Here is a 26901-nt window from a genome sequence, read left to right as displayed (position 1 = left end):
GACGAAGCTAACCCAGAAGTCGGCAAAATTCCAATGGAATGATGCTTGTGAGCGCAGCTTCCAATAGTTGAAAGACAGATTGACCTCAGCTCCGGTCTTAACACTTCCAGAAGGGTCAGATGGCTATGTTGTGTATTGTGACGCTTTCGGTGTTGGATTAGGGTGTGTCTTAATGCAGCACGGTAGAGTTATTGCGTATGCTTCAAGACAATTGCGGAAACATGAAAAGAACTATCCAACTCATGACCTCGAATTGGCTGCGGTTATTCATGCCTTAAAAATGTGGAGACATTACTTGTATGGTGTGCATGTTGACATTTACACCGATCACAAAAGTCTTCAACATATTTTCAAGCAAAAGGAGTTGAACCTGCGGTAAAGGCGGTGGTTAGAATTGTTGAAAGATTATGATGTGAATATTTTGTACCACCCCGGAAAAGCGAATGTAGTAGCCGATGCGCTTAGCCACCGATCAATGGGCAGTTTATGCGAAGTTCCTCTGGAAAAGAAAGAGATAGTTCATGAGCTCCGTCAACTAGCTAATCTTGGAGTACATGTAATTGATTCGGGTAATACAGGAATTAGTATAAATGATCCCACAGTCTCATCCTTGAACATGGAAGTGAAAGAGCACCAGTATGAGGATCCTAAACTGTGCCATTACAGAGACATATCTCATGGAAAAGAGAAGTCTCCATTTGAAGTTTCTATGGATGGAATTCTTAAATACCAAAGCAGGCTATGTGTGCCGAATGTGGCAGAATTACACCGACAAATTCTAGAGGAAGCCCATTGTTCTCGGTATTCTATTCACCCAGGTGCAACCAAAATGTATCATGATCTCAAGATGATGTATTGGTGGGATGGCATGAAGCGAGACATAGCGGAATTTGTAGCACAGTGTCCAAATTGCCAACAGGTAAATATTGAACATCAAAAGCCAGGAGGCTTATTGCAAGCAATGGAAATCCCTACTTGGAAATGGGAAGTGATCAACATGGATTTTATTGTGGGGTTACCTCGTTCCAGTGGCAAGTATGATCCTATATGGGTGATCGTGGATAGGTTGTCGAAAGCAGGCCATTTTCTTCCAGTTAGAACCACATACTCAGCAGAAGACTATGCGAGGTTGTATCTCAAAGAAATTGTGCGACTCCATATTATACCATTATCTATTATCACAGATAGAGGAGCACAGTTTACAGCCAAGTTCTGGAAGTCCTTCCAAGAAGGTCTAGGCACTCAAGTGAAGCTTAGCACGACATTTCATCCACAGATCGATGGACAAGCCAAGCGTACTATTCAGACCTTGGAAGATATGCTACGAGCATGTGTGCTGGATTTCGGTGGTAGTTGGGATGACCATTTTCCACTAATCGAATTCGCACACAACAATAGCTATCATTCCAGTATTCAAATGGCTCCATATGAAGCTTTATATGGGAGGAAATGTAAATCCTTAATCGGATGGTTTGAAATAGGAGAAGTACAGCTAGTAGGCCCCGAATTGATTCAGGAAGTGGTGGAAAAAGTTAAGGTAATCCGAGATCGATTGCTGACAGCCCAAAGTCGCCAAAAGTCTTATGCGGACAATCGCCGACGAGACTTGGAATTCAAGGTTGATAATTGGGTATTTTTGAAAGTGTCGCCAATGAAAGGGGTGATGAGATTCGGCAAGAGAGGGAAGTTAAGTCCTAGATAAATTGGACCCTATAAAATTATCCGCAAGGTGGGTCATGTCGCCTATGAATTGGAATTGCCTTCGGAGCTTGAATCAGTCCATCCAGTCTTCCACGTTTCGATGCTCCGCAAGTGTATTGGAAATCCCACAAAGATTTTCCCGGTAGATGATGTGCAAGTGACAGAAAAGCTAACCTATGAAGAAGTGCCTATTGCTATTCTAGACAGGCAAGTGCGGAGACCTCAAAATAAAGGAGTAGCTTCACTCAAAGTCTTGTGGCGAAACAACAACCGAGAAGAAATGACTTGGGAAGCGGAAGAGAGTATGAAGTCCAAGTACCCGCATTTATTTCAACCCCCAGGAGAGATTCAAGATGAAACACCAACGATATAAGGTATATATGTTTACTTTTCATGCTTTTGGTCGTGTGTGGCCATAGATATGTTGATATTGTGATGTAGCCCTGTGAGGCAATGATATTATGGGTTGACATGACAGGATGGTAGTGTCACATTACAGGGGAAACTCTGGCAAAAAATTTCTAGAATCCCCGATGACTTAACATTCGAGGACGAATGTTCCAAAAGGGAGGAAGAATGTTACACCTCTGAAATTTCCCCCGTGAACGTACAATGAATAGACTAACGAAGAATACGAGTATATGATGTTTTAATCAGAAGGGAATGACGTTTGACGACCCTAAGCAAGATTTCAAAGGCAATGGGAATAAGAGATAGGTTATGCTCCACAATGACTAATTATAGGTTCTGAAGACGTGAAAGTTGCAGATTTGCACTTTGGCCCGGTCGATCGTAAAATGAAATACGGACCGTAAAGTGATATACGGCCCGTAAACTGCCATGTCGAATTTCAACTTACAAAACTATAACTTTCTGTAAAAGACTTTAATGGTTAAAACGACTTGAAATACGGACTGTAAACTGATATACGGCCCGTAAACTGAGTCGTAAACCACCATGTCCTCAGCCTGACTTTCTGGTTCTGTTATGCTTTAATACGTCCACAGAATACGGCCGTAAACTGGAATACGGACCGTAAACTGGGTTTACAACCACTGTGCACTTCAACTACTGTTCATTTCGGATCAGATTTTAAGTCATTAAAAAGGATACCCAAGCTCATTAATTCATTTCATTTCCACGATACTCTTTTCTAAAAACCTGTAGAATATTCTCCACTCTTCATCTACAAGAAAACAAAGGAAATCAAAGATCAATATCAAGAATCCAAGTGAATCAAGTGTGTGGAACTCATCAAAGTTCATCCAAGTTAAGAAATTTCAAGAGAAGCAAACTAGGGTTTTGGTGCAAAAAGAGTAATACCACTCAAGGCTTGTTCCTACAACATCCAAGGTAAGTTTTATGGCATTTACATGTTATTTAGGGTATGGGAGAGTTGAAACCCTTGGATTATAGAAGGATGTAAGAAATGGGTCATAAAAGTGTGAATAGTAGCAATGTTAAGTAAAGGTTTAAATTGAGCCATGATCATTGATAATTTGTGATTATAAAAATGTTATGAATGACATTTAGAACATGGAATAAGTATCCTATGTGAGAAAAATGCAACAATGAACCATGGCCATGATTATGGAGAAATTGAAGACAAATTGTGAAATGCGGATATTGTAAATGAATGATAAGTGTTGTCTACCATATTGAGAATGTTGTTATGAACGTTTGAGAGTTGATATAGAATATGGGAAGAGTTGCATAAATGAAAGGAAATATTGTCCAATTTTCTCTAGCGTTAGTAAGCTGTTTTTATAATCGCTAGCTAATGTCGATACAAATTCTCTTGAAGGTAGAACGTACGCACTAAAGGAGAACAAGCAAGCGATAGATTAGTAAACGACAAAGGTATGTGAGGCTAGTCCTTTCTTTCTAATGGCATGAATCCTATAGCATGACTTTCTTTCCTCTTCATGAATTCCTACATTTCGGAAAGCTAAAAGTCTATGTCCATGAATAGCTACACAAGATAAGAGATATGCTATGAGTCCTATAATGATGATGATGAGTTAAAGTATGGAGATTCTAAAATGTAGGATATGATGATCTTATGATGTTAATGATGTTATTTATTGCGTACACTCACCTTATATGCTAATTCCTTCAAGGTGAGGCAAAATATCAATGAATGCTCCATAATGAAATCGGGGGATCACGACCTTACGTCACCCCGATAAAGTATAGTTGTCCTTGAGCCTTATGCATGTACTATGATAAACATATTATGATGAGTATAGTATGATGAGCATGTTATAATGATGATATACACCGCGCCTATATGGTCGTGCAGTCACCGTGTAACATCCCGTACCATTAACCTAAGCTTTGACCATGATCCTAGACTTAGAAAATCAGATAAAGAATGTAGAAATTGGAAATTCCCTGTACAGTTGTAAGATGGTGGTTAACGCCCATGAACAGTGATCGTATTTCAGTTTACGGCCCGTATTTCAAGTCGTAAACTAAAACCAAGGATTTCTGAGCATTCTGGAATTTGGCATTTGGATGTCAAATGGTTAAATACATACCGTATTTCAAAATACGGCCCGTAGTTCAAAACGTATTTGGAATTTGGGAAACTTCCTTCATGAAAGTTGTAGATCTTTGAAATACCTTTCCAACGGTATATTATGGGGGTCAAACGGACATCTTTGCAAAGCGTTATGGCCATTTTACTGAAGAGACACAGTGTAGTCCGTATTTCAAAATACGGCCAGTATTTCAAAATATGGCCCGTATTATGAAATACGGCCAGTATTTAACTGGGCCAAAATTTTAATTTTTCCAGAACAGTATATATTCGTCCGTATCAGTTCAAATCATTATTTTTCATTCCTTCAAGCTCTAGAACAACCTCCTACCCTCCTCCATCATTAAGAACACCAAGGTAAGCCTACTCTAATTATTCCAAATCAATTCTAATACCTATCCTTGTAATCTAAACAAGAAATTATCATTCCTAAACTAGGGTTTTCAAGAAAACCCATCTCAAGGTTCAAGAATCCAAGATTTTGGAAACCTTTTTCAAAGCTCAAGTCTTTAATTCAAGTTTTAGAGCGACTAAGGTATGTAGAACTTCCATCCACATGTGGGAATCTCTACGTTCTTCCCCATGCTCCGTTTCTTGATATCCATGAAGTTCAAACCCTAGGGCATTAAACCCAACATATTGGTAGCCCGTATTTATGTATCTATGTACATGAATTTTGTATCTATATTCGTTATTGTATTCCTAATCTTTCATTACGGTTATTAGGAACCCTAGCTTAATCCATGAATCATGAATTCTTCCTCATATGTTCTCATTATGTTTATATGAAACTTTATTATTTTATGTAGCAAGTTACAAGCATGTTTTCAAGTCAATTATATATATATAATTATGAACTATTGCTATTACTCATGAATCAAGAACATGTTTGCAAGACTATGACAAGTTATCTCATGAAACCATATTACAAGATATTTCATGAAACCATGTTACAAGTTATTTCGTGAAATCATGATTACAAGTTATTTACAAGTTATTTCACGAAAATCATGGGCTTCTTAGCCAACTATATTATGTTCATGTTTTGGGAATTGCTTAGTTAACCGAGAAGGCTCAGATAGCCTGAAACTACGTAGCCACCGTAGGATAAGGATTGTCAGCAAGGAGGCAACACCTTCATTATGCAGTTTGGATCCTTACATGCTTATTATTACTTAAATCTCATATCCCTGGCAAGTTTGGAGTGTTCTGCTGGTAGGACGCAAGTACCAGACCATGTTGTCGGTTATACTATAGCATTCCCCACGTTACAAGTAGTTTTACATACAAGTATTTCTATTGATTTACTATTTTAAGACTTTACTCACGTTTCATGCTCATGTTCAAGTTACATTCAGTTTCAGTTCATGTCCGATATCTATGTTGTGCCATGTTCTTCATTTTAGCAGGTTTTACATACTAGTACTATTCACCATGTACTAACGTCCCGTTTGCCCGGGGCCTGCACTTCACGGTGCAGATACCGGTTTTTCAGGAGCATACATTTGCGCAGTAGGATCACCTCAGTTATCAGCTTATTAATGAGCCGCACTCCTCTCGAGGTTCAACATGGAGTCTGCATTAGTATTCAGCTTATGGTAGTCCAGGGCCATGTCCTAGTAGTTAGTATTCAGACATGTTTTAGAGGTTTCATAGATAGATGTTAGTTCACAAAGTCAGTTATGTTTTCATGCGTGCATACTATTACGTTTTCATGATTTTTCATGCTATGAGATAACTTCAAGACTTTATTCCGCAAATTACATTTTCATGATTCATTTAAATTGCATCATATAGATTATATTGTTTTGATGCCCATGTTGACAAGCAAGCCATGAGGTTTGCTTGGACACATGTAAGCAAGGCCCGAGTGTTGTGTTACGCCCAGGCCATGGTTCGGGGCGTGACAAAGCTTGGTATCAGAGCCATAGGTTCAAGTGTCTTAGGGAGTCTATGAAACCGTGTCCAGTGGGGTCACTTTTATATGTGTGTGGCGCCCACACATATAAACAGTTGACCACCAAGACATTTAAGATTGTCTCACTTCTTTCAACTCTAGATCGTGCAATAGAGCTATGTTCTCAGAAATCACTCGGACTCGTGTGTTGTTTCCCATTCTATCGAATACACCACGTCTCAATGGATGAGAAAGATATAAATCTAATCATTATCGATGTGTTTCTTTCAGATGGGGTCATCGTGAATTATTCTAACTCGTGCCATGAAGCTTAGAGCAGTAAGTAATATTCTTTTTCCATCGAATTATGAACGTATCAAATGTGTAAGCGGTAAGAAGAAAATTTGAGGCTCAAGACTAGCTAAATACTTCATGGTGTGTTTATCAGGTGATAGTACCATTTGAAAGGCAAGTTTCGATATGGTAGTACACATAGGTTATATACCTTATAGAATAAGTTTATTTGGATTATCTGACCATGGAGCTACGATATAAGGATGATAGTTCAGATTTAAGACCCTACAGAGTAACATGTTATGAAATTAGCTGCAGCAATCATAAATTATCCACGGTAGTTTTAAGCAGGAAATAGCCTAAGAGTCAACCACCTGTAATACTATAAAGTCTCAACTTTTTCAAGGATATATATATATATATGTTTTCCATATGATCTATGCACATTACTAGGAAGGGACTGATGCGATAAGAAAATCATGAGCAGACGATATTGAATTTTTAGGGATAATTTTAAATTATTTAAGCTTATCCAGATCATACCTAGAGAGTATGATGTTAGTGAGTTACTACAAGAAACAAATATTACTATGAGATAAAAGATATGACAATTCCCTCTTAGGTTATGTGATTAAGTATTTATCCCTGATGTGTATAGAATGATATAATTTTGAAAGTGTATAGGGAGTTTGGGGTTAGTTGTTCCAATTACTTATTTGAGACAGATGAAATTTTCCCTAAGTGTGATCCATGTCTACAGTTCAGAAAGATAGTATACGACCTCAGAATAGAGTCAGATAAGGAGGAAAAGTTAGAAATACCCTTATGCTTCACTTTAGTACTCAGAGAAGAATTAGAGATTGTGATGTTAGTAAGTGGTTAACAGAAGCATAGTAAGTAAGTTTGAATAGATACAGTGAATTAGAAATTTTGAGCAAAGTTAGTAGAAGTACGATTTGAGTTACTTAGTCAAGTTAGCACTACTAAGTGGGTAACTGTCTGAATACACCAAAGGCGTGTTAGAACCCAAAGGGTTTAAGCTAAATTTGGGGTATAGAAATTGGTGAAAGAAAAAGAAAACCATCTAAGCAGTAAGAGAGCAAGCTACAGAAAAAGAGCCTTTAAGAGTTATTAGAAAAGAGTTTTCCCCAAAGACTGACAAAGCTAGTATGCTAGTTATGTACATTAGAAACCCGTTTATTTAAGTAATCCAATTTTCCCAGTAAGTAAGACTTGCTTGAAGTAAGCAGAAAAAATGAGTCGTCAGTATTTTAGAGGAAATTAGTAGAGCCACTAGATGACCACTTATCGCTAACTCGAGAGATCCATAGGCTTTAAATGTCAGATTTTGAACTAAGGGAGAGATCATGCAATAAGGTGCTGATATAGATTATGTGTTTCGTAAGTTGATAGGTGTTAAGGGGATTATGTCAGAGGATCACAGTTTCATATAGCCAAGATAAGGTGCGTAGAATGTGATTTTTATCATGCTGTTGAGATCAAATACTAGGTACTTATGTCATGAGATAAAGTTCTAGATCGAATAGCGGGTTTTAAGGGCATAACGGTTCCAATTTCAGAGTAATTCATGTACTATGTGGTACTAATGCCCAGACGTACTCTACTTGTGCCTTTCGTACCCATATCATGCCCATGTTAGAGCTTTACACTCCACATTTAAGATACAAGAATTAAGACTTCATACGATAGTAAGCTATGCAAGGGAATGTCCTTTCATGTTTCGTACATCAGGTTTGCTCATGTCTAAAGGTAAAAGCCGCATTCAGGTCTCACGTATCTATCATGCTTTTATACTCATGTTTATGTTCTAGCATCTAAGTGCTTTTCAAATCTGATGATGATCTTGACCCCTATGGTTGTGTTATCCATGTTACCACATACTCGTGCCCCAATTCATTTCGCTATGTATTCCACTTATAGTGGTATCGTAATAATGATTTTGTGAGATAATAATGAAGTTGAACCAAGATGGATGTCCTATCCATGATTCGATGTAATTCGTGCTTACATTCCTTTAGCTAATGTTTTACGATTATGATGACATGATTCCTTTTTCCTTTTGCTAAGTATCTAGGCCTCATTATGTTCAAGGTGACTTTCTACCCATGTGTTAGATGCTCGAGAAATGAATTATTCTGCCTATAATCCATTCCTTCATGAGCCTTATTTATAACAAGGGCATTTACTTACAGTGATAAGAGTAAGCTGTGTTGAACCATGTCCTATTCTTTCAGTATATCTAAGTTCTAAAAGTAATACTTTATCCATGCCTTACGTCTATGAGTACCCAAGAGTTAGCCTACAATTGTACTCCATGCAAGTCACACGTATGCCTTAGTCTTACTTCAATGTTCATGAACTCAAATCTATACGCCATGGTATGCAGATACTTATGTGAACACCATGTTTTTCATGTACCGATGTCCCATGTCATTCTATTCATGTTTCATGCCATATGAATCACGTTCCCATGTATGCATGTTCCACCTTACGTCCTCCATGTACAATGAACCATGTCATGTCTGTTCTCTAAAGCAAAGTATCTCATGTGAATGTACCAATAATTCCTTTTCTCTCAGTCCTCTAAAATTCGCTCACGAGAATGAGCAAGATGAGCTAAGGTATTCATAATCATGATTAACAGCTAACAAGATAATCAGAAGTAAGGTGCATTCCTATATTCAAATAGATATCTTTTCATGTACCCTATGGTACTTATCTCGGGAGTATTCTACTTAGATTCGACGTATTCATGTCATGCCTATGCTAGAGATTTATGAACACGTATTTTAGGATCATATTCTTGTTATATGACTCAAGTCTGTCGCATTCACATCGAGTTGTACTTACATTCAAAGCCGAAGTCATACTCCTATCTCATATTACTATGGTGACATACGGACGTTTATAATTAAGTCTCTAAGTAGCCAAATCCTACTCGCGCTTAGTATTAAACCCTCATGTTGTAACAATCATGTTTTCAATATTCAGATCCCATGTTACGATATCCATGTTTACACGTATTCATACCTCATGAAAGTTTAGCACTCATGTATTCATGTCATCCAATCTTCATGAATTTATGTCCCACGTCATACGTCTCACGCCTAGGTAATCATGTCATGTTCATACCTATTTCCAGTACTCATGTCATTCGTGCCTACACATTTCTTCCAAACCCCATGTATAGTAATCATGTAATCATTCAGCCAATATCCGTGTGTTCAAGCCAGCTCAGTATTTAAGTTTTATACATTCAAGATTCAGTAATCACGTTATGTCACATCATGCGTATTAAGATGCTATGTGGGTTGTGTGTCGGTACTTTAGTTAGTTGGCAGGCATTTGAGAAATGTCGTGAGGGCCCAAATTATGAAGGAAGTCCTGCCATAAATTTTTGTAGATTCCAGGGTTTGTAGCGATTCTTAACCACTAGTCACAAATCGAGGACAAATGTTTCTTGATTCTCATTCATGTAGGTGCTACTCAATTTCATGTTGCCCATGTACATGTTTCCATGTAAGCACGTATTCAGTTCTCATGATCCATGACCATGTTCCCACGTAACCATGTCAAGCTCTTATGTTCTACGTCATGTTTCTTTCATGTTCATGTATTCAAGCCATGTCCAGCCATGTTCTTAACCATGACCCATCATTCGAGGACGAATGATTCCAAGGGGGAGATATTGTAACACCCCGTACCTTTAACCTAAGTTTTGACCATGATCCTAGACTTAGAAAATCAGATAAAGAATGTAGAAATTGGAAATTCCCTGTACAGTTGTAAGATGGTGGTTTACGCCCATGAACAGTGATCGTATTTCAGTTTACGGCCCGTATTTCAAATCGTAAACTAAAACCAAGGATTTCTGAGCATTCTGGAATTTGGCATTTGGATGTCAAATGGTTAAATACATATCGTATTTCAAAATACGGCCCGTCGTTCAAAACTTATTTGGAATTTGGAAACATTTCCTTCATGAAAGTTGTAGATCATTCAAATACCTTTCCAACGGTATATTATGGGGGTCAAACGGACATCTTTGCAAAGCGTTATGGCCATTTTACTGAAGCGACACAGTGCAGTCCGTATTTCAAAATACGGCCCGTATTTTGAAATACGGCCAGTATTTAACTGGGCCGAAATTTTAATTTTCCAGAACAGTATATATTCGTCCGTATCAGTTCAAATCATTATTTTTCATTCCTTCAAGCTCTAGAACGACCTCCTACCCTCCTCCATCATTAAGAACACCAAGGTAAGTCTACTCTAATTATTCCAAATCAATTCTAATACCTATCCTTGTAATCTAAACAAGAAATTATCATTCCTAAACTAGGGTTTTCAAGAAAACCCATCTCAAGGTTCAAGAATCCAAGATTTTGGAAACCTTCTTCAAAGCTCAAGTCTTTAATTCAAGTTTTGGAGCGACTAAGGTATGTAGAACTTCCATCCACATGTGGGAATCTCTACGTTCTTCCCCATGCTCCATTTCTTGATATCCATGAAGTTCAAACCCTAGGGCATTAAACCCAACATATTGGTAGCCCGTATTTATGTATCTATGTACATGAATTTTGTATCTATATTCGTTATTGTATTCCTAATCTTTCATTACGGTTATTAGGAACCCTAGCTTAATCCATGAATCATGAATTCTTCCTCATGTGTTCTCATTATGTTTATATGAAACTTTATGATTTTATGTAGCAAGTTACAAGCATGTTTTCAAGTCAATTATATATATATAATTATGAACTATTGCTATTACTCATGAATCAAGAACATGTTTGCAAGACTATGACAAGTTATCACATGAAACCATATTACAAGATATTTCATGAAACCATGTTACAAGTTATTTCGTGAAATCATGATTACAAGTTATTTCACGAAAATCATGGGCTTCTTAGCCAGCTATATTATGTTCATGTTTTGGGAATTGCTTAGTTAACCGAGAAGGCTCAGATAGCCTGAAACTACGTAGCCACCGTAGGATAAGGGTTGTCAGCAAAGAGGCAACACCTTCATTATGTAGTTTGGATCCTTACATGCTTATTGTTACTTAAATCTCATATCCTGAGTGTTCTGCTCGTAGGACGCAAGTACCAGACCATGTTGTCGGTTATACTATAGCATTCCCCACGTTACAAGTAGTTTTACATAAAAGTATTTCTATTGATTTACTATTTTAAGACTTTACTCACGTTTCATGCTCATGTTCAAGTTACATTCAGTTTCAGTTCATGTCCAATATCTATGTTGTGTCATATTCTTCATTTTAGCAGGTTTTACATACTAGAACTATTCACCATGTACTAACGTCCCGTTTGCCCGGGGCCTGCACTTCACGGTGCAGATACCGGTTTTTCAGGAGCATACATTTGCGCAGTAGGATCACCTCAGTTATCAGCTTATTAATGAGCCCCACTCCTCTCGGGGTTCAACATGGAGTCTGCATTAGTATTCAGCTTATGGTAGTCCAGGGCCATGTCCTGGTAGTTAGTATTCAGACATGTTTTAGAGGTTTCATAGACAGATGTTAGTTCACAAAGTCAGTTATGTTTTCATGCGTGCATACTATTACGTTTTCATGATTTTTCATGCTATGAGATAACTTCAAGACTTTATTCCGCAAATTACATTTTCATGATTCGTTTCAATTGCATCATATAGATTATATTGTTTTGATGCCCATGTTGACAAGCAAGCCATGAGGTTCGCTCGGACACATGCAAGCAAGGCCCGAGTGCCGTGTTACGCCCAGGCCATGGTTCGGGGCGTGACACACCGCTAAGGCGGGCAGCGTATACACCATGGCCAGATGGCATGGGTAGACACCACTAGTGGGCGGCATGAGATGGTACCCCGGACACGGGAGGCCTGGACGCAGGCTAATGTTATGATTATCACACCGATTCGATATGGACGGGCAGTTTATACACTATCACACTGTACCTATGTGGGCGGGCAGCTTATACAATTATGCATATATGATATGACGATGAGTATGAGTAAGACAATATGCATTACTTCTTTTATATTTGACAGTCAGATGCAGATGTTTCATATTGACATTTCCTTTGTATCATTGTCCTATTTCATTGTTTATGCCTCTCATACTCAGTACAATGTTCGTACTGACGTCTATTTTCTTTGGACGCTGTGTTCATGCCCACAGGTAGACAGGGAGGTGAGCTTGATCCTGATTTGTAGAAGCTAGTAGCTGATTGAGAGCACTCCATTGTTCGGAGGTGCTTATGATGATTCTTTTGTGTATATTCGTGTATATGTATTTTGGGCATGACAGGGTCTTGTCCCGTCCTTATGTTTAGCATTCCAGTAGAGGCCTGTAGATACGCAGTATGGGTTAGATGGTCTCACGAGATTGTTATTATGTATATATATTATTTTGATCGCCAAGAGGCATATGTATATAAAAGTATTTATGTTTTCATATGAAATATGATTTTCCTACAAGATGAGTAGTAGAACGAGTGGCGCTCGGTGGCTAGCCCTGGGTACCCGTCGTGGCCCCTAGCTGGGTCGTGACACAATATCCCTTTCTGGAGGAAGGCCTGGAAGCTCATTTGGAAATACATCTTGAAATTCATCTACTACCGGGACGGATTGAAAAGTCGGCGGTTTTGCTTCAGTATCATGAACTCGAACTAGACGGTAAATATAGCCTTTTGCGATCATCTTCCTTGCCTTAAGGTAGGAAATAAACCTGCCTCTTGGAGACGCTGTATTACCTTTCCATTCAAGCACGGGTTCTCCTGGGAATTGGAATCGAACTATTTTCATTCTGCAATCAACATTAGCATAACAAGAGGCCAACCAATTCATTCCCATAATCACATCAAAATCTAGCATTTCCAGCTCTACCAAATCAACTTTAGTTTGACGATCACATACCAAAATCACAATTTTTATACACCTGTCTGGCTATTACTGGATCACCAACCGGAGTAGATACCTCAAAAGGTTTAATTGGCTCGGGTTTCACCCCAATACGACCACCAACATAAGGAGTAATATAAGACAGTGTAGAACCCAGATCAATCAATGCATAAACGTCATGAGAGAATATGGATAGTGTACCTGTGACCACATCCGGAGAGGACTCAAGATCCTGTCGTCTAGCTAAAGCATAAATACGGGGCTGGGCGCCACCTGAACTGGATGCTACTCCTCTGCCCCTACCGCGGCCTGCGGGAGTCTAGGAGGTCTGCCCTACGGGGTGCACCGATGAGGAAGAACCAGCTGCTGATCCCGCAGGTTTAGCCCCAACTCTACCACCCATCGACGAACAATCACGCATCATATGCCCAGCCTGACCATAGGCATAACAAGCATCTGAACCTCGGCGACACTGACCGGAATGTAATCTACCACACTGGCTACATCGTGGCACCGGTGGTCTCCGCTGGCTAAGATCACCTCCAAACTGAGAACCTAAGACTCTCGAACCCTGACCGGGACCAGAATAAATAGGGCGATCAAATCTTCTGCCTGCAAACCGAGGAGGTTCACTCGTCGCGGACTAGCCCGAATATCTAGAATAATGTTGCTGCTGACCCTTTCTATACTCACTTGTTACACCTCGTGGTTTCGTCCGTTGAGATTCGTTAGGTGTTGGTTGTCCAAATCGTAGAAACTAGAGTTACCTTAGGATATATGAGATTATATATTATCCCATATTATGGTTATGGGATTTAAGCCCATGAAATAAGCTATGGAAGGATTTAAGAACAAATAAATTAAGGAATGGAGTTTGTCGGAACTTTGGGAAAACTTGGCAAAATTTTCGGACAGGATTTTGGTCCAAATTGGGGGAGGACTATATCCTAGAATATGAGGGGTTTTGGTGTGTTTCTTTTATTCAAATTGAAGTTCATCGAGTCTAGTTTCCAACGCAACAAACCGTTCGTCAATGTGACATCGGAGTAAAAAGTTATGGGTGTTTCAACACAAACTGTCTGAGCAGAAAATTTTGACGGACCATTTGACGCCCCGCAGAAATTTTTGCGGCCCGTCAAATTCCACCAGCCCAGCGTAAAATGGTTACAATGAACCATATTTGATTGGGCAGTTCTACGGACCATTTTGACGGTCCGTAGGAATTTTGACGGCCCGTCAAAGTGGGTGCAGATTTGCCCAACAGGATTTTTAGTTCCGCTTTATATATTTCATTCCACTTCATTTGGACATTTTGTTTTACCAAATCAGATCCAAAATCTCTCTAAAAACCCTCTCTTCAACTCCATAAACTAATCTAAGCCAAAAATCCAAGGGAGATTAAATATCAAGAGGCAAGAATCAAGATACCCATGTGTTAGAAGCCTTGCTAGGGTTAGTAGACTCCAAGAATTCTTTGGATATTGAAGCTAGGGTTTTCATATAAGTTGATAGCTTGCTCCAAAGCTCATTCTTATGAGATAAAAATGTTAGTTTTCATAATTATTACATGTTATCAAGAATGTTTAGTTGTTAAACAACTTGGGTAGAAGGAGAAAGTAGAAGATGAGTTCTAAATGTAGTTTTTATAATGTTTTGAGTAGTAAGCTAACTTGAGTTATGATTCTTAGTATGCTATGGATATAATCTTGCTATGGAAGGTAATAATGGTGATGAAGAAGCATTATATGAAAATGTGCTAAAATGGGTATGAAGTTGCTAGCTTAAGTTGAACATAAGGATGAATTTTGGAGGCTTAATGTAATGTGTTACTTGATTATGATATTGTGAAAGTATTATGGATGTTTGGGAGTTGTTTTGTGATATAGTGGAAGTTGACGAAATAGGGGAAATGCTGCCCAATTTTCATTAGAACATGAATTATCCTAGTTTGAATTAAAGAGTATCATTAGGGCTTAACCATGGTATGAATCCTTCTAAATGTAGATTATTCAAGCTTCAACGGTGAACGTTAGATAGTTAAGAAGATGAAGAGGTATGTAAGGCTAACCCTTCTTTCATTAAGGCATAGTTCCTTTGCTATATGTATCCTTTCATGAATTCCATAATGTCTTCCAAATGACTCTATCTCTAAGATTACCAAAGCTTACGATTCTCGATACGTTCACGATTCCATTGCCTCTTTTATATGATAGTTGATCCTCTAAGGATAGATATAACAAAAATGATGATGTCAATGATAACGATGATACTCATGAACTCCTACGTATACGGATTTATGTATGACTATTATGTAACCCCGAGCTTATATGGCCGGATATGATACCTATTGTGCGCACACCACTGCAATTGGGTACGGATAACACTGAGCCTTGGTAGGGCCAGGTATGTATGACACCGAACCTTGTCATGGCCAGGTATGTAAATCCACCGAACCTTCATGGTCAGGTATGCTATGGGTATAAATATAAGTATGAATATGCATACGAATATGAATATGGATATGGATATGGATACCGATATGGATATATGTATACTCATATATGTATGTACACAAACACGCATTAGAAATGGAAGGTCCCAATTAAAGACAAGTAAGTAATTATGATAATGGCTCTACTACCTCCCGATTCTCCCATCCTATGCTATTTCTTATGCTGTCACTTATGCTCCTATTATGATGTTGATTATGCTTTACATACTCAGTACATTATTCGTACTGACGTCCTTTTGTTTGTGGACGTTGCGTCATGCCCGTAGGTGGAGGCTCGTAAACAGTTGTGTATGATTAGATGTCCTTATCCTTGTGGGCTTATATTTTGTATAGCATTTTGATAGCCTCGTCGGCTTATGTACATTGATATGGGCATAGTTGTTAATGGTGTTATGAATGTATTGTCGCCCAATGAGATTAGTATGAATGATGGATAGAAATTATGACTAAGCTAAGTGGCTCACCTAGATGTAAAATGTGAACGTACGATAAGAGGCGCCTGGGTGGGTTAGCACCGGGTGCCCATCATGGCTCTCCGGTTGGGTCGTGACATTACTACTGGCACCACCAGATCTGACCCTCTTGCTCTGTCCTCTATCAATATCACGCTCACCGCTCTGTGGCTGTTGCTGCTCTTCTAAATTCTGGGCGTGAGCCTGAATACGGGAAATATCCATCCCCTCTTGTAATGGAGCCGTCAAGCAATCCTTGAACAAATGTGGCCCAAAGCCACTCATAAATCTATGCACTCTATCTCCCATGTCAGCCACCATAGTCGGAGCATACCTAGCCAATGAATTAAAGTGAAGGCTATACTCCCGGGCACTCATATTCCCTTGCTTAAGATTCAAGAATGTATTCGCTCTGGCCCGGCAGACCTCGAGTGGCAAATAATGACAAATAAAAGCTTTCACGAACTCTTGCCAAATTGGGGGAGGTACGTCCTCTCCTCTTGAAGAAATCCAGTTGTTGTACCAAAAGGACCGCTACATCCCGGAGTCTATAAGATGATAACTCCACAGATTCAGTATCGGAGGCATGGATGATCCTCAACGTACTTAATATCTCATCTATAAAGCCCTGCGGGTCTTCATCCGGCTTCGACCCAAAAAATTCTAGGGGATTCAAACTCATAAAATCACGAGCCCTTGCACTAGTGGCTCTATCACCGGGACCTGCGCTTTGCTGTTGAGCCTGAGCGGCAACCAACTGAGTCAAAAACTGAATGGCCTCGGTCATTTGTTGACCCGAAGCACCCGGTGGAGGAACTGGGGGCATAGGAGCCGGAGCTAAAGCCCCTCCTTGTTCTTCTAGGATAGGTGGAGTGTGATAGGCATTAGATGGAGCCTCATTATGGGATTCACCCTCTTCTACATCCGTTGGTGGCTCCCTCTCCATTCGCCGTGCTGTAGTAGCCTTGCCCTTCTGGGTGGATGTGGCTTTTCTTTTACCGGCGTTGCTGAAATCATAACGCACAATTAGAGGGGAGGAAATCTTATAACATAGCTCTATCGCACGATCTATTAAGAAGAAGAATGGTCATTTTTCCTAAATGCCCTGCAGCCTCTTCTTTATAAGTGTGGCATGCTTCACACCCATAAATGAGACTCTGCTGGACACGGCTCATAGACACACCCTAGGACGTAACTGCTTTGATACCACTTTTCTCATGACCCGATTAGGGGGTCATGACGGGTACCCAGAGCTGACTACCGAGCACCACTCACTATGCTAATCATCTTACCCAACCTGAACATACACAATCTCCAAGGCAACACATACATATATATAAGCCCTCACGGCTGCAAAAATGATATACACAAATATACACTGATGTATCCATGGGACAACTACTACCCACACATACGTATCTGTGAGCCTCTACTAGAGTACTGAGACATAAGGACGGAACAGGACCCCGTCGTGCCCAAATATATACACAAAATAATGTATCAAAAATGGCACCTCCGGAAGAGTGGAGTGCTCCTGTAAATCTGTTGAGTAGCTCTTAGGAATCTGGGCCACCTCCCTGTCTACCTGTGGGCATGAACATAGCGTCCAAAAAGAAAGAACGTCAGTACGAACATTGTACTGAGTATGTAAGGCATGAACAATAAGAACATATCGAAGAGATAAGAGAACATCAAGTAAGGAAACAACCTGTAGCTGAATGTCACTTAAGACAGAATAATTCATGCTAACTTACACCATAAACAACATCATATCAAGTATGTATATATAGATATATATAAGCTGCCCGACCATATAGGTACGGTGTAATCATCATTAGCCCGCGTCCAGGCCTCCCGCGTCTGGGGTAAACATCTCATGCAGCCCACTAGTGGTGTCTGCCCATGCCCTCTCAACATGGTGTATATGCCGCCGGCCTTAGCGGTGTCTGCCCAGCCGTATAGGCACGGTGTAATCTCATTCATATACTTATCATAAAGCATACATTAGAACTCAAATACAAACTATAACTCTATCGGGGTGACGTAAGGTCGAGAACCCCTGATTCCATTATGGAGTAGTCATGATCATCATGCCTCACCTTGAAGGAACTAACATTTTAAGGTGAGTCTAGCAACAATGAATAACATCAAGGAATCATTAGCTTCATAGGAATACCATATCATAAGCTTTGGAATCTCTAGACATAGACTCATCAACATCATTGTCATATTCACAACGCATCTCTTATCTTTATATCATGAGAAGCTCTTATTAATCATAGACTCACAGTTTCTGGAATATAAGATTCATGGAAAGAAAAGGAAGTCATATTGCAAGGATCATGCCTTAGAAAAAGAAGGGACTGTGGCCTTACATACCTTGATGTAGCTCTAACTTTATCAATTAAGCGCTTTCCTCCAATGTTCACGATTCTACATTCAAGAGAATTCGTACTAGAATTAGATAATCGATAACGTGCTTACGCTTGAGCTAAAGCTAATGAAAATTGGGCAGCATCTCCTTTGTTTCTACAACTTCCTCCATATGATATAACAACTCCCAAACATCAACCACACACCCATAATATCATAATCAATAAACTTACTCAAGTTAGTCATTATTCAATTCTCAAATTTTCCTCTTAAGGTCATCCATAACCATGGCCATAATACAACACCACATTCATCCTCATATAATGCTTCTCCAATATTCTCAATATCATTTATAACAAGATTATACTCATAACATCTCAAGAATTATGATTCATGTCAAACTACTATTCAAGAATATCAGTATTTCACAATTGAGCTCCATATTCTACTTTCTTCCAGAATCTAAGTCTTTCAACCATTCAATATTCTTAATAACATGAAATGGTCATAAAACGCACCCTTTGATTGTGTAGGAATGGGTTTTGGATGGAAATGCCTCACTTGGAGAAAACCCTAACTTCAACTTCTAAGAGATTCTTGACTTCTAGCAACCCTAGAGAACTCCCTTGCACTTAACTCCCTTGAATTGATGATATTGATCTTTGATTTGCCTTGGATTTATGTTAGTGAAATATGTGGAATATTCTAGAGGTTTAGAGAGAAGTGGAGAAGTTGGAAGAATGAGAAATTAGAAGTGGGAACATGTTTTTATACTTGGAAAATACTTAGCCCATCGGGAGTTATACGGACCCTTATACGGTCCGTATAAGTGGCCATACTTCACCATCAGGGAAATTCCCTTTTCTGTAAGGTTATACGGACCCCTTATACGGACCGTATAAATGGTCGTATAACTCCATTTTTCTGAAGTTAATCTCGTTGCTTCGTCTAATCTCCAATCCTTATGGAACCTTCTTAGCACTTGCCTAACACTTCATTAACAATCTAAGGAGCGTTACAACTCTTCCCCAAGACATTATTAAGTCATCATTAGTTCGATACTTTACAAAACCCTTCCAAAACACGACTTATACCTTACGTTCTTCATCGAACTTCCTTCTCTTGCCTCAAATGTCTTTGGAATCTTAATTAGAATCGTTAAGTAACATTTCTTACTTGTAGAAACATCATATACTTCTTACCCTGCGTCAGTCTATCTACCATACGACGACATGAAAGTTTTTGAGGTGTAACACACACAACTTGCTTCAAGACCAAATTCACCACAACATCAAGTAAAAGCAAGAACCATCACTTTTCATGAACTAGTTGAGGATTTTGGAGTTTGATCTTTTCTTGAAATGATTTGGGGTGTTTATAGGTGTTAGAGCTTAGAGAGACACTAGGGATCTGTTTTGATGAAATAAAATGACCCCAAGTCATGAAAATCAATTTGTAGGAAGTTTCCACCGACTTTCAACTTTCTGGAAATTTCGGGCAAAGTACGCAAAAAGTGCGGGTCGTACTTTAAAATTGCGAGTTTTCAGTTGCATTGGAAAGAAGACTCGCTGAACTTGAATTTACATAGGTTATACATTCCATAACTCCTCATATTCTAGGAGATATACCTCTCTCAAGTTGGACCAAAAATTGTTGTCCAAAATTCTGCCAAGATTTCCCAAATTTTCAACAGACTTAATTTCTTCAATTCGCTTGATCCCGGAACCTTTAGACACTTTCTTAATGCTTGTTAAAAGTGTTCCTTAACCTCATAATGGTCCCATAACCTCTCCAGGCTTACGTTAGTTTACTTACAATGCAAACGACGCGAATTTTTTTTAGGTGTGACACTTCGCATGATCGGGAGATTGAGGTTGTCAATGACTACCAAGCTAGGGGAAAACAAGAACAAAAAGACACTGCCATGTTCCTTATCCATTGGAAGGGGCAATCACGGGAAAACCACATGGGAGCTATACAAAGATTTGTGGCAATTAAAAGAAAAGATCTGAGAGTTTGTGCAACAACAATGTGTCACGATCATCGCAATATCAGGTGGGGGAAAGTGTGATGACCCACCGCATTATCATGCCACCTAGGTGCCACTTGACACACATTTTTGCCATGTGGGATGCTTACGTAAGAGGAAGACTAGCAATTATAGGAAAATTCTAGACAATTGGGGATTCCCTTGAAAGACTATAGAACCTGAAGAATTTGCTAGGAAAGTCTTTGGAATTTATAGCCTCGTAGAGAATTCTAGAGAGAGTCCTTATCTTGTAAATATGAAGGACTTGTACAATTATTATCATTTAGCCACTAGCCCCTAGATAAGTATAAGTAGGGGTCCATTCCTTTTAAATGCATCAAGCAAACAATTCAAGTTTTCTCTAATACAAAGCTTCCTTTCACAATTTTATTGTGTTATTTCTATCATTCCCTTAGTGATTCCTAGTGTCTTAGGTTGACTTGTTATACAACAAGATCGCGAAGATGTTGTGCAAGAACACGAGGGAGTTGTCAAGTGTCGGATGTGCGCTTAGTTGAAGTCTAAGGACGTGACAATGGGATGAAAATTTGAAAATTTCAACAATCTATTTTAATTTCTTCAATCTAAGTAGCTAAATTAGTTGGCTACCATTTCACCTTATTGGCGAGGCCTGATTCCCCACCTTACTCTCCCCGTTTTCCCTTCCCCCACCCCAATAGGTATAACAAAAAAATTGAAAAGAACAAACTACTCGAGATTTTTAATTAGAAAAAGCCAAAAAAAAATGTTTGTCTAATGTCACGACCCGACTAGGGCCGCGACGGGCACCCGGTACTAGCCCACCCGGTCACCCTTTGACTTATGCTTACTCTTACATCTAGGTGAGCCACATAATTAAACATACATTTCTAATCACCATTCATGCTAGTCCCATTGGATGACAATGCTTTCATATCATGGTTGGCATCTATACCACATCAATGTACATGAGTCGTCAAGGCTATCAAAATAATATACAAAATATAGGCCACCAAGGCCAGACATATCTAACCATATACACGTGACTATGAGCCTCTAAAGAGAGTATAACACATCACATAAGCAGGACAGGACCCCGCTATGCCCATAATTATGTACACAAAAGAATAAGTACCCAAACGTTATGGCTCCGAATGAAATGGAGCTCTGCTAGGTGGTCTCTGAGAATACCGCTATGGATCGAGCCTGTCTCCTTGTGCACCTGCAGGTATGACGCAGCATCCACAAACAAAAGGACGTCAGTACGAAGAATGTACTGAGTATGTAAAGCATGATCAATATCAATATAGAAGCATAATAAGCAACATAAGAAATAGCATAAGATGGGAGATGGTGTTATCATCGTCATAGGTACTTACTTGCCCTACATAGGATCTTTCCGTTTCTAATGCGTATTTACGTGTATACATCAATATCCGTATCCGTTCCACATCTGTACTCATATTCGTATACATGCCCTTATTAAAATTCATATCGTACCATATTCGTATTCATACTTATATCCATATCATATACATAATCATATCATATACATAGCATACCCGACCATGCAGGATCGGTGTTTCATACATACTTGGCCAACCAAGGCTCAAGGTTACTCATACCTGGCCCTACCAAGGCTTCAGGGTTACATCTACCAGGCCCTACCAAGGCGTCAGGGTTATCCGTACCATCTGCAGAAGTGTGCGCGCGTTACGTAATCATATACATACTTATTTACATATCTTACCCGGCCTCATAAGCTCGGGGTTCCATAATAGTCATACATAGACACATATACATAATAGCTTGTAAGCAACTTTACTATTAACATCATTATCATAATCGTCATTGTTATCGTCATCGATATCATTATCGCTATTATCATCATTCGTCGCATCTATCTTTATAGACTTACTCGTCATACGAGGGACTTAGTGCAATCGTAACATATCGAGAATCATAAGCTTAGTAGCTTTGAAGATAGAAGAATTTGGAGAGTATCACAAGCTCGTAGAAGATTTAGATGATTGGCCAAAGAACCATGCCTTATGAAAGAAGGGTTAGCCTTACATACCTTTTCCGTTCAACTATTTACCACTTATGCGTTCTCCTCCAACGCTCGTATTTCTACCTTCATTAAAGTCATACTATCATTAGAATCGACGGCTAGCATATATGACCAAAGCTAGAGACAATCGGACAGCATCTCCTCTACTTATATGACATCCCTCCATAACATATATCAACTCCCAAACATTAATAATACATTCACAATACTATAACAATAGTCATTATTCATCCACATTCCTAAACTTACTTTCAATCATCCATATCCATGGCTATAACACACGACTATACCCATTCACGTACATTGCTCATCTCATGTTCTCAACGTCATTTATAACGTATTTACATCACAATACATCAAGACTCATAACTCAATTCAAACTATTTCTCAAAATGGCACTATTCCACATTCATGAACCATTTTGCCATACCTCTCTACAATCCAAGCATTTCAACTCTTAAATACTTTAAACAACATAGACACATCATAAATCTTACCTTAGATGTCATAGGAACAAGCCTTGGTAGATAATACTCCACTTGAGCAAAACCCTAGTTTATCTCGAATGAGATTTCTTGACTTGTATGATCCTTAATGGGTTTTCTTATACTTGATTCACTTAGTTTATGTTGTTGTTCATTTATAATCCTTGAATCCTTGTGGAATAAATGTAGAGAGAGGTTTTAGAGAGAAGGGGGTGTCATGTGGAAATGAAATAATGAACTTGGTCTCTTATTGATAACCCAAAATCTGATCTTAAATGAACAGTCGTCGAAAGTGCACAGTGGTCGTAAACACAGTTTACGGTCCGTATTCCAGTTTACGTACTGTATTTCGTGGTCGTATTTAAGGATGACAGAAACAGAAAGTCAGGCTGAGGACATGGTGGTTTACGACTCAGTTTACGGGTCGTATTTTAGTTTACGGTCCGTATTCCAAGTCGTCTTTAACCATTCCAGCATTTGACAGAAGTTGAAGTATTTGGAAGCTGAAATACGACATGGCAGTTTACGGACCGTATACCACTTTACGGTCCGTATTTCATTTTACGACCAACTGGCCAGAATGCAAACCTGCAACTTTTCACATTTCCAAAACCTATAATTAGTCATTATGGAGCATAACCTACCTTTCATTGCAGTTGCCTTTGAAATCTTTCTTAGGGTCGTCAAACGTCGTTCCCTTCTTATTAAAACATCATATACTCGTATTCTTCGTTAGTCTCTATTCACTGTACGTTCACGGGGGAATTCCCGAGGTGTAACATTCTCCCCCCCTTAAAAACATTCGTCCTCGAATGTTAAAGTCTTCGGGGATTCTATGGAAATTTCGACAGAGTTTCCCCTATAATATGGCACTACTAACCTGTCACAACAACCCAAAATATCATCGCCTCCCAGGGCTACGTCACAATATCAACATATCTAGGGTCACACACGACCAAAAGCATGAAAAGGAAGTCATACATACCTCATACCGCTGATGTTTCATCTTGAATCTCTCCCAAGGGCTGAAATAAATTAGGGTATCTAGCTCGCATACTTTCTTCCGCTTCCCATGTCATTTCTTCTCGTTTACTGCTTCTCCATAAAACCTTAACTGAGGCCACTTCTTTGTTTCTAAGTCTCCGTACTTGCCTATCTAGTATGGCAATGGATACTTCTTCATAAGTCAACTTTTCTGTCACTTGCACATCATTTATTGGCAGAATCTTAGTAGGATCTCCAACACATTTTCGAAGCATCGAGACATGGAAAACTGGGTGAACTGACTCCAAATTCGGAGGTAGATCTAATTCGTAGGCCACTTTGCCCACTTTGCGCACAATCTCATAAGGTCCAATGTACCGGGGACTAAGCTTCCCCTTTTTGCCAAATCTCATTACACCTTTCATCGGTGACACTTTCAAGAATACCCAATCTTTCACTTGGAACTCTAAGTCTCTTCGGCGATTATCCGCATAGGACTTTTGACGACTTTGGGCTGCTAATAACCGATCTTGTATGAGCTTGACTTTCTCTATGGCTTGCTGGACCAAGTCTGGCCCTATCAGTCTGGCCTCTCCTGTTTCGAACCACCCAATTGGGGATCTACACTTTCGCCCATACAAAGCTTCATACGGTGCCACTTGGATGCTAGAATGATAACTGTTATTGTAAGCAAATTCAATGAGTGGAAAATGATCATCCCAATTACCTCCGAAATCTATCATACATGCCTGTAACATATCTTTAAGAGTCTGAATGGTGCGCTCAGCTTGTCCATCGGTCTGCGGGTGAAATGCCGTGCTAAGGCTCACTTGGGTCCCTAAACCCACTTGGAACGACTTCTAAAAATTGGCTGTAAACTGAGTTCCTCTGTCTGAGATAATAGATACTGGAACACCATAGAGTCTTACTATCTCATTAAGATAAAGCTTTGCATAATCTTCGGCCACATGCGTCGTTCTGACTGGTAAGAAATGAGCTGACTTGGTGAGTCTATCCACAATCACCCATATGGAGTCATACTTACGGCGAGAACGGGGTAAGCCTGTAATGAAGTCCATGTTAATCACTTCCCACTTCCAAGTTGGGATTTCTATAGCTTGCAACAATCCACCCGGCTTTTGGTGCTCGATTTTCACTTGTTGACAACTGGGACATTGAGCTACGAATCCCACTATGTCTTTCTTCATTCCATTCCACCAATATATAGACTTAAGGTCATGATACATTTTCATCGCTCCGGGGTGAACAGAATAACGGGAACAATGAGCTTCTTTCAATATCTGGTGGCGTAGGCCTACCACATCGGGAACACACAATCTGCCTCGACATCGGAGAACTCCGTCTCCTGAAAGCTCAAATGATGACTCCTCTTTCTGAGGGAGCTGTCACGACCCAGCCCCGTGGGCCGCGACTGGCACCCTACCTGGGTACCCAGACCGAATCACACATTCATTTTCAAATCCAAACTTATTTCATAATTTTTCGAAATCATATCGAACATAATTTATATCAAATATGTCTTAAGCGGTCGTGCCAAATCAAAATATCATATCAAATACAAACTAAGCGGCGGAATAGACATCGCCGGTCAAAAGTGCAAATATAAGCATAGGGGCCATTTGGGGCCATCATGACAAACGGACCGCTTTAAGACCAGAAAACAAAATCAGACCAACATATACAGGACCCTCACCCCACATATATGACTACAGGCCTCTATGAGTTCGAAACAAAAACATATGGCAAGATAGGGCCCCGCCGTACCCAAATAGTCGAATATACAAAACATATACAAAGCAAAAGGAGTCTATACCAAAAGTGGACTCCGGATCAAATAGGAGTACTCCGGAATAGCAAGAAGTGAAGCCTACTGCGGAGGATCACCGATATCTGCACCTGCGGGCATAAAACGCAGCCCCCGAAGAAAGGGGGTCAGTACGAAATATGTACTGAGTATGTAAAGCACGGAGTACAGAAATATGGATCAAAATCGAAAGCAAATCAAATGTCAAAGTGGAATACAATTGGGTATGTCAAAATCTGTAGCGAAATCATATACGTATACATAATGCAATTGAAATCATGCAAACGCTTAGGAACGTGGTCGCCACTCCGACGCTGGCGCCACACACAGCATAACACCAGAAGGTTTCAAATCTCCGTACATCCCCGAACACAAACATAATCATAGGTGAGCGTATCGCATCACGAGCCATATCACAGCATAACTCCAAACGGAACCCGGCCCTATGGCGAAGCCTCGGGAACCGTAACACAGCATACGGCCGAATTGTCATAAGGCGCACGAATCAAAACCGGCCCGGGAACCGGTGAACGAAGTCATAATAAGGCACGAGCGGAGTCGTGAGCAAACCAATGCAATTCGTACTTCAAAATAGTTTTCCAAAACGAAGTAAACCCATAAGTCATATCATAATGCAAAATAGTCGGATACTTAGCCGATATAAAGTTTCATTTATCAAAACTTTTCCAAAATAATATGTGTAGCTCAGAACGTAGCTTAACATATCGAAATTGTCGAAACATATCCCATAGACGGGAATTCCAACATCGAAGGTGCCATTCCAAACGTTATTCAAAAGGACAGCCCAATAAGACAAATAGGGCGTCTCG

This window comes from Lycium barbarum, chromosome 1 (assembly GCF_019175385.1).
Source record: "Lycium barbarum isolate Lr01 chromosome 1, ASM1917538v2, whole genome shotgun sequence".
In the NCBI taxonomy this organism is placed as follows: domain Eukaryota; kingdom Viridiplantae; phylum Streptophyta; class Magnoliopsida; order Solanales; family Solanaceae; genus Lycium; species Lycium barbarum.
This window is presented reverse-complemented; position numbering follows the sequence as displayed.